Source organism: Quercus lobata, chromosome 2 (genome assembly GCF_001633185.2).
Source record: "Quercus lobata isolate SW786 chromosome 2, ValleyOak3.0 Primary Assembly, whole genome shotgun sequence".
NCBI lineage: Eukaryota > Viridiplantae > Streptophyta > Magnoliopsida > Fagales > Fagaceae > Quercus > Quercus lobata.
The window spans coordinates 74184897-74195248 of NC_044905.1; the positions used below are offsets into that span (position 1 = coordinate 74184897).

Here is a 10352-nt window from a genome sequence, read left to right on the forward strand (position 1 = left end):
TATATAAATATATATATTGGAGAGAGAGATAGAGACATGGGTTACAGATATAAGGATACCAAAGGAAAAGAAATCCAACTATGATGTACTTTTAATTGTGTCATTGGATGCTCTGGTCGTTGTGTCCCTTTCAGTTAAAGATCTCAATCACCTATGGTTGTGTCCACCTTGTTCACGTGGAACCTCATCAATTTTCCACGTCAGTTTTGTGAATTTGGGACCTTCTTGTGATGGGTCCTACTTGGTATATCTAATTATATTAGGAATCATTTTGATATGACAAATTTTAGCCGTGTGATTGTTTCACTTTGGTATTTTGCTTTGGTAATTTGCTTGTAGTGCATGTAATTAGTGAGTGCAGGTAATCAAAACTCCCAAGTTGACGCATATCTCATTCCATGCTACAAAGGTAGTGCATTTTTGAAAGGACACAACAAATCAACGGTTCTCATCAATTGAACTCAAAATAAAAAATTAATTTTTTTTTTTGTTTTGTTTTGTTTTGTTTTCCATTATGCAGAGAAATTCTGGTCTAATGACGTATAGAGTTAGACCTACACATGGAATCTTTTGACACGGGTCTAATCCATTGTTTTTGTTTAAATTAACTTTAGTTTTTCTTACAATAAAGTAGCCAGAGGAAGATTTTAACCTCCTTCTTCCTTTTCAACTTATTAGCATTTTTCATCATAAACTATTGTGTAATTTATCGCAATGTCATCCTAACCCACAAGAAATCTTTATCATCATCTATTAGTAATAACTAATATGTACTTTCCTCCTTGATGAGGTTGATACCTTTCCAAAGAACACTATTGTATTGCCCTTAACCTTCCTGTTTCTAGACAAAAAGTCCTCACTAATGTGATTTGGAGATCTCCTCAGCAACATTGGCATGAATTAAATACTATGGATCAGCTCGTGGCTGCCTTGGTTTTGTAGGTGGATGTGGTCTCATTAGGAACCACCAAGGAAGATGGGTGAAACTTGAAAGGCTTCACTAGAGCTATAGGCTAGTCAAATAACTTAGAAGCTGAGCTTTGCGGGCCGTGAGGGATGGCTTTACTTTATGTATTCTCCTTCAAATTCAAGCAATTGAATTTGAAATTGATGCTAATTTTGTTATTGTCTTTCTCACCGATTATGAGGCCTCATATGCACCAATTGTTGATGATTACAAAAACTTGATGAACCGAATCCCCCTTGGAAGTTTAACCACTATTATAGGGAAGCAAACTCTTGCACTGATGCCTTTGCGAAGATGGCAATTCACCTGCAACAAGACTTTGTTATTTTGGACACTCCGCCTGTGGAGTTGTTTCCCCATTTGTTATATGGCAGTATAGTTTTTTCCCTTTTAACCCAAAAAAAAAAAAAAAACTAATAAAGGAATAAGTGCCTTGTTCCATGTCATTAGGAGTTCCATCAATTATAACAGAAACTTCAAATTTCTATTAGACAAGCTTTCGAGGGGAATTTACTTTTGGAGAAAAAGGGCTTATTAACAATGGACAAGGGCAATAATGCTCCATTTTGAAGTTTATGACGACATTGTTTAGTTTTGAAGTTTAGGAGAAGATTGTAATTGCACCATAATTACAAGATATAGTGCAATTAAAAAAAGAAAAAAGAGAGACAAAAACTACTTGTTATTACAAGACCGTGAATTGATTGGCCTAATTGGAAGGTCAAGATCTTATGTAATTTCCTGTTATTATGGTATGTGGATTGTGTGCAAGACAGTTCACATATAGTTTGTATATTTGCCATGAAACTACTAGACTGTATATACAAATACAACTACAAGTTCAGGTTGGTAGTGACTAGTAAGCTTATGTAGGCTTATTATAAGTGGCTTTTGCTGGACGCTGGTTAGAGTGGGCATCAAGGAAAAACGACATAACGTGATTCTCTAGTGTTCCACTTTCGGTTCTGTAACCTTATATGGAAAATGGAGAAACAGAAAATGACGTTGTATATAGTAGAGTAATAATAGGCAATCAGCTATTATCATGATAAGAGAAAAGGTGGTGGTGAGTGGTGACTGCTAAAATTTCAATGACCATGACTAAGTGCTCTTGTAATCAAGCACCTAACTTATTTACTTTCGGTCTGTTTACGTCTGTATGCTCTGTATTAAGTAAACAAATCGCCAAATCAACTCAATTGCATGACTAAAAATGAGCTCTTTCTTCTGTTTGGTTTTATATGACCCAACCCGTAAAATATCTTTTTTGTCAAATAAAAGATTAGGAGTTAAATTCCTATCTACACGAAAAATTAATGTGTCCGGGTATAATGATAAATGATAATTATTATAAAATAAACACAATAAATTTGAAATACTATAGTATTTATCAGTAGTGAAGTCAGGTTGGGGCCATGGGCACCTCAAATTTTAGAACTAGTCTTCTTGAATTAGTCTAATAAAAATAAGAGAAAGGACTATTGCACACAGTGTGTTAATATACTAAAAATGTGACTTAAAATTACGTTTTTAGTGTATTTAGGTAGTGTGTATTTTTAATGTGTAGTAAAAACTAATATAAAAGTAAAGCCCAACAAAATTAAATTAGTACAAAAAACTAAAATAATAATAATAAAAAATTTGGTACCAAAAAACCCAAAAAATAAATCCCCATTTCCCGTTCCTTAGCCCATGCCTCTCCAAATATTAGCAAACAAACCCAACACACCCCACCCCCCACAAAAAAAAAAAAAAAAAAAAAAAAAAAAGGGTATCTTTGTTTCTCTCCCTTTCTTGCTATCTCTCAGTTTTGTGTTGTTTTGTACTGTTATTGTTTTTTATAATAAAAGCTATTGGGTGAATGTGCGGTTAAAAAGCAAGTTACTTTTTTTAGTGCTGTTCAACACTTCAGGTGAATGGATATTTATGTAATTGTCTATGACTTTAATTATATAATATGTAATATATTATATATAATATTAATAATAGTGTGGTTGAGTTTATTTAATAAGAATAATATATAATATAAGATACAGGGCGACTTGATGCATTCCGGAGCCTAAAGTTTAAAATAAATTGAGGCCTTTTATATATTTAAAAATGAGTTTTTTTTTTTTATGTTTTTTTATTTTTTTTAATATTGCTTAAACTCTATTATCTTGTTTTAGATGCAAAATTACTAATTAACATGAACTACTTAGATTTTTTTTTTTATAAAGTCTATAGACACAAAAAATTTGACAAAACTTTTCACACCTGTTGATGTGGTAGATTAATAGTGGTAATTAAAAAAGTGATATTAGTGGTGGATTTAAATGAGAACTAGTAAAAGTTTGCCAACTCAATTGTTATGAAAAATATTGTAAAATTTTTTGTGTATTGCTATTTTTTTTAGAAGTGTTACTATTATATTCATAATATTTTCATAACAAATTCTATACGTTAAGTTGTTATTAGTTCTAATTTGAATCTACTACTGAAATTACTTTTTTAACTACCAATAATAGCTAGTAACAACCTGCCACTTAGAATTTATAGTGAAAGTATTGAAAAAAATGTTGTGAACGTAGAATTTCCCTTTTGATAAAAAATATTATTTTATTTATTGGCTAATATTTGGGCTTAATTAATACTATTAAAATAAAAGAAATAGATTTATTGGTTAAAATTAGAGGGCGTTTTATTTTTTATTTTTTATTTGGGGCCTTAGGCGACTGCCTCTCTTGCTTGTGCAGTAGAGCCAGCTGTGATAAGATATAATAGATAGTGTTGTAAACTGTAATATATTGTGTGATGTATTGAATATTTAAGTTATAAAATGTGGATAATTTATGGGAATATAATCCATAATTGATGAATATTTTAAGAGAAAAAAAATATTCAAAACTTAGAAGCTACTACCCAATGTGATCCTAAATTATGGGTGCGTTTGGATACTGCTTATTTTGTTGAAAATTGAAAACTAAAAACTGAAAACAATAAAAAAATAATAAAAAAAGTTATTATTCATGCGTGGGTTACTGTTCATATACCTTGATGCACTGATTATAGACATGAACAGTGCACTAGGCGTTGGTCCCAAAAAGAAGAAGAGTGAAACGCAAAACGTCCAAACGTGGACGTGATCCAAACGCTCATTATGACTACCAATTAACGTGATGAAATCCGTTGAAAACTAGGCCATATAAATATAGAATTCAAGATTATTAAATAAGTTTTTGAGTGATAGTTTAACTGTGTACTTTAAGAGATGGTTAAAAAATTTGATTTAGATTCAATTATAAATTATTTTAGTACAATGAAAGAGCGTAAGATTCATTATCAAAGGGTCCATTTGGCAACGGGAATGAATACCTTAAATTTGTGATGGGGGCGAAAAATGAAAATGGTGTGAAAATGACTGTTGTTTGGTGGTTTCAAACATTGTTTCCTGAAATTTATCTTAGTTGCCCTTTTCCTTTCGCAATCAGAAGTGAGAACTCATACAATCAGACTCCACTTTGTGAAAAAGTAGACCCACTCTAACCTATGAAAATTGGTGGTTTTATTTTTTTATTTGTTTATGTTTTAAAAAAAACTTAATTCTGAATATTGAAATAGTATCTGAAGGGTCCACTTATCCAAAAGGATATTAATATTAAAGGAAAAAAAAGAAAAAGGAATCTGTAGGGTCCAGATTATATTCACTAATACACCTGGTATTATGACATTTGTTGGGGGCCATTAATTTTTTCTTTATATGAGCCATATGCTCCATATATTTTTTTTTTGAGAATCATATGCTCCATATCTCATCTATTTACTTATGAGTCACATTTAAATTGTATAATATTAGTTAAAAGTTTTGTAATTCAATTAATATATTTTCATACATAAAATATTTGGGCCTAAGAGTGAGGGAGAGATGAATTCAAATCATAAGGTTAACAGTATGTTAGTTTATGTTTTTTTAACTATATATATATATATATATATAATATTTGAAGGTTGGGTTGGATGACTTTATTTTGTTTGGATTTTTTTTCTGGAAAATTTGTTGAAATATAGGATGTAGATGTTCGGATTTTTTTTTTTTTTTTTTTTTGGTGTTGGATAAAGCATAAAACGAACTTTCATTTACTCAGCAAAAGGGGCAACACTGTTTGCACTCAGAAATTTTATGGGAGGCCTCTTTTTACCCCCCCACAATTTGTTTTGGTCAAATGATAGAAGAACTTCAATTTCCACTTATTCCATTCGTTGTATCTCAATCCCATTTAAAAAGAACAAGCACCAGAATTGAAATGTAAAAACATGTCAACCATAGCAATAAACAAGACTCCAGCTTGAGTTGAGAAAGATTAAAGAGATAGGATAGTGCCTGCAAATTGCTATGACGTGCTCATAACATCCTGAAATGGGCACCACTTATGTTCTAAATAATTCTCAATTTGATGGCTGCGATCTCTTCAAAGTTTCAAACAATAAAACAAAGAGTGTCCCTCAATGGCCATTGAGGTTGCCAAAAACATTAATGACACCAGAGAGAAAAAGAGGACATTACTACACATTGTGAGTGTGAGAGTGAGAGAGAGAGAGAGAGAGAGACAGGTCTCTGAGAAACAAAGGCAAATTCCTACATTTGAAAATAATCAAAACTTGAACGATTGATGACAGTCACAAATTTTGCCATCATATTCCTAACCTGATTTGCATTAAATTTCATTTTTTTTTTTAAGTTCCTAGTATTCGTGATCATAGTGATTTCTTATTTCACTAGGTATATGCTCAAAGCTGCGTCTCTGACAAGTCTCAATGATTGGGAGTTTTGCGAGCACAAAACCCAAATGCAGATCTTATGGAAGTACGTAGGGGGGGAATGTGGAACACTTCTCCGTTTACCTCTGAGAAAACACTTCAGTTCAGCTGCTATTAGCATGAAACCATCCTTGAGATAATGGTTTCCGTTTAAATATGATTTATCTCCCTCCAATCAACTGGCGGACGAGATCAGCAGGAACAGGCTGGCTTATTGAGATCAATAAAGGAGCACATAAAGAAAGAGCTTTTTCTGCCTTCCAAATATTCTTCAGAAAGTAGACTCCATTTGCAAAAGTATGCTTCAGCGATGGAACTTCGATATTGATCTCATCTGAAGGACAGACAATAAGCTAATCAAATCTTTAACTAGAAAAAATAAAATAGTAGAAAAGAGCTAAAACCTTAGATTCAACAAAATTTACAGCACCGAGTGCTCAAATGATCTGGAGGCTGCCACAGGTTCATGTAGGCAAAGCAATTAAAACAGACTTTGCAAAGATGAACTTAGCCATTCCAAGATTACAGGTTTCCAAGGTCAATGGAATGGCACAAATATGAAGATTTTGTTAGATGCTAGAACCAGAGCTAATAGAGCAACTAAAAAATAATTTCATTTGCAGCCACCTGGGCATGATGTCCAAGTCTATTCCACTGTCCATTGCAGTAAGATTAGGAGATATCCAGTAAGAGCCAATGGTCAAGGGAGATAAAAGTCCTTCCATGGTTCTGACTTTGAATGCTGAGAACCATCCAACAGATACCTAGGAACATACCCAGCTCCTTAGCATCCAAATCCAAGAATCAGATAATTCTGAAAGTAATGAAGCTCAATTCGTATATTTCCTACCAGTGTGAGATATTTTCAAGCTAATCTGACAAATAGCCATATATCTGATTATTAACTTAAGTCCTTAAACACTAGATGGATTCAGCTCCCTGAGTAAAATTGAGATGTCATACATTGATTCATCAACACTATAAATCTTCCTTCATTTCATGTAACAGAAATTCTATAATAGGAACGTAGCCTTCCTCTCTTATTTTCAACTCCAAATTTCTTAGAAAACCATAAATCTGCTCAGAGGCTGGGTAGAAACTGTCATCAGCTAAAAAACTATTGACCTCATTCCTTATCTCAACTACACTGAGCCAAAAGTCTTCTTCAACCCCTTCTCATTTATTTGAGGCCTAAGTTTAGCCACATTGTCCCATTTCTTCTCCACGGCATAAATATGTGATAGCAGTACATAATACCCCATGTGATTGGGATCTAACTGGAAAAAGATTCTTTGCAGCAATCTCTCCCATCTCCATATTATTATGGATTCTACAAGCACCTAGTAGAGCTTCCCAAACAGGGGGCTCAGCTGGATTTGACATCTGGTTAATAATGTCGATGGCCTTATCAAGCTATCCTGTCCTGCCAAATCCCATAATGTTCCGACTCAGGCCTTGGTATTCATGTGACATCATATTAAATATCTTTATCCCTTCTTCAACCAAACCTGCATGGCTACAAGCAGAAAGGATTGAGAGAAATGTTACATTATTCGGTATAACTATTGCAATCTTAACCATCTGATCAAATATTTAAAAAAAAAAATTTTCCCCTTGCCCATGAATTCCATATCCTGCAATCATTGCACTCCAAATAACATCTTTGTGTATGATCCCTTCAAATACTTTTGTAGCATTATCTATGCTACAACATTTTGAATACAACTCTATGAGTGGAGCACCAACAAAAATGTTGTTGTTGAAGCCGCTTATAATTATATATCCATGAAGGCAAACATCTTGTTGAAGAATCCCTGATTCTGAACAAGCTGCAAGAATCTTCACCATAGCAACAGCATCAGGTTGCATTTCATTTGATAGCATGTTACGAAAGACTTCCATTGACTTATGTGCCATCCCATTTTGTGTATTCCCACGTAACAAAGCAGCCCACAAAACGACATCTTTCCTGGGCATTCTTTCAAAGAGATCAATTGCTTTGTCAGGCAAGAAGCACTTCATATGCATATCAATTAAAGCAGTGGCAACTGAGACATCTAACTTGAAACCTTTCCAAACAGCAAATACATGGATCATCTTACACTCTTCTAGACTACAAGCAACTGCACACACTTGTAATGCACTAACCACAGTAACTGAATTTGGCTCAACTCCCCCATCAATCATCTCATTGAATCGATCTAAGGCCTCAACAGCAGCCTCATTATGAGTATAACAAGCAACCATTGAGCTTTAACATCTTTTTCTGGCATCCTCCTATACAATTTAGCTGCAATTTTGACAGGTCCTGTCTTTGCATATAGATTCAACAATGAGTTCACCAAAGATAAGTCAATATCAAACCCCCTTCTAATCACAAAACCATGTACACAGCTTCCAAGCTTACAATTAAGCAATTGTGCACAAGCAGAAACAACACCAACAAGCATCACCAGATCAGGATTAAAGTGCTCCGCCATCTCCATTGGAGAGAAAAATGCAATGGCTTCTTCAGGACAACCATTCTGCTCATGCCCAGCCATTAAAGTCCACATAATGACACATCCGGTCCAGAAAATTCCTCAAACACTCTTAAAGCTTCACCCATTTGTCCACACTTCAAATAAAACTCAATCAACACAGAACCCACAAACATGTTCATTCCAATCCTATGTTAATTCTTCACAAACCCATGAATCACCTTGCCATGCTCTAGCGCCGGCAACCTGGTGCAAGCCTTAAGAGCAATGGGTGTTGTAGGATGATCAGGTTTGTCCTCAGTGGAAATTCCACAAGATACAATGCGAAAGTCTCTTCCCATTGTTTCTCTTTCAAATAGCTCCCAAGTATAGCGTTCCAGAGATAAACAGTTCTGTGAGGCGTTTCGTCGAACAGTTGGCGCGCATGCTGAAGAGAAGTATATTTAGCAAAATGAGAGATGAGTTTGGTGGCAAAAAAACTGTCGTGTGAAAAAGGCAAAGCTTTGAGGGTCTGAGAGTGCAATTGTGCCACTGAGTTCAGTGTTATCACATGTTTGAAACAGCTTCACAAGTATAAACAAAAATAACAGAAATAAATTACAATGACAAAACTTAACGAAATGGTTTCAGGAAAAAGCAACGAATCACTTCTCTCTCTCTCTCTCTCTCTCTCTCTCTCTCTCTATAAGGAATTAAGGATTAGCTCCTCTTTTCATTCAGGCAAAACTCCAAAACAGATCCTTTAACTTTCAGCGTTTGTCATTTCAATCCCTTAATTTTCAATTTTTTTCATTTTAATCCTCTAAGTTCCAATTTTTGTCAATGTAGTATTTTATTAGACATCTGTTAATTTATGCCATTAAGTCTTTTTTTTTTTTCTTTTCCTTTTTTGATTTTCGTAATTAACTAAAAGAAAATAAAATCTGTTTTTTTTTAAATTAAAAAAAAAAAAAAAACGTTGGAAGGGGAACGAGGAACGTGCTTTCCGGCACTAGTTTCACTGAAGAAGGTGTTGAAGGCATCATATCCTCCGCCGACAGTCTTATCACTCGGCATCTGGCCATCAAGTTGAAATAGAAAAAAAAAATGCGAAAATATTCTTGAGCGGGCCTGAAGCTAAATGCGAAAATATCAGGCTAAAGAAGTGTAATACTATGAAAAAGTTGACTAGAAACCATGTAACACAAGCTCCAATGTCCATGGGACAAGAAAACCATACCCAGAGACAGATATGATTAAACAATCCAGTTGTCAAACTCATATATAAGAAGTTAAAGGAAAACCCAAGGATATAATCAGTAGAGGAAAAGATAGGCGTATTTAGGACTATTTCACCATATAGTCACCTATCTTACCCTGGGCGCTAAGCAAATCCACATCAGTAAAGTTCCCAAGAATTACCTCTACCATGTGAGCAGTGGCTACACGCAACTCAGAACCATCTTTTGAGTTGAGAATCAGCTTGAATGCCATGCTTGAGGCAGTAAAGTTCCTAGGAATCATTGCCGACCTGAATTCCGGCCTGACCGATGTGGATCGAAATGCACTCTCTCATTTTAGGGAAGGGGAGGACGACGTCGTTCCCTTCAATGTTTTCCCTTTTTATTTTTTTATTTTTTATTTTTTTACCAACAGATTTTTATTTTCTTTTAATTATGATTAAAAAAAAAAAAAGACTTAATGGTACCACTTAACAGATATCTAACGGAATACTACATTGATAAAAATTAAAACTTAGAGGACTAAAATGACAAAACTAAAAGTTAAAGGACTCAAATGACAAAAGCTAAAAGTTACAAGGTCAATTTTGGATTTTTGCCTTTCATTTAACTAGAAAATAATAAGGCCAAAATGCAAAAAGACTTAAAGACCGCATTAGATATATATATATATATATATATATATATATATATATATATATATAAAACAAACAACTTTAAACTTTTTAGTGGTTTCATAACATTGTGCCATATCCTTTTTGTATTTTCAATAATTTTTTTTTTAAGGGGGTGTTTAGTAGAGTAATTTGAGAATTGTTGTTTGGAATTTTTTAAAATACGTGTGGGTGAAAAAGTATGTGAAAATGTGTGTAATATTATTTAAAATGT

The 10352-nt window shown here is 33.8% G+C and overlaps 1 pseudogene; it reads right to left on the minus strand.

The window, feature by feature from the left end:
• Nucleotides 1-5410: 5410 nt before the first annotated feature.
• Nucleotides 5411-9717, minus strand: LOC115970467 (annotated as a pseudogene).
• Between the last annotated feature and the right edge of the window lie 635 nt (nt 9718-10352).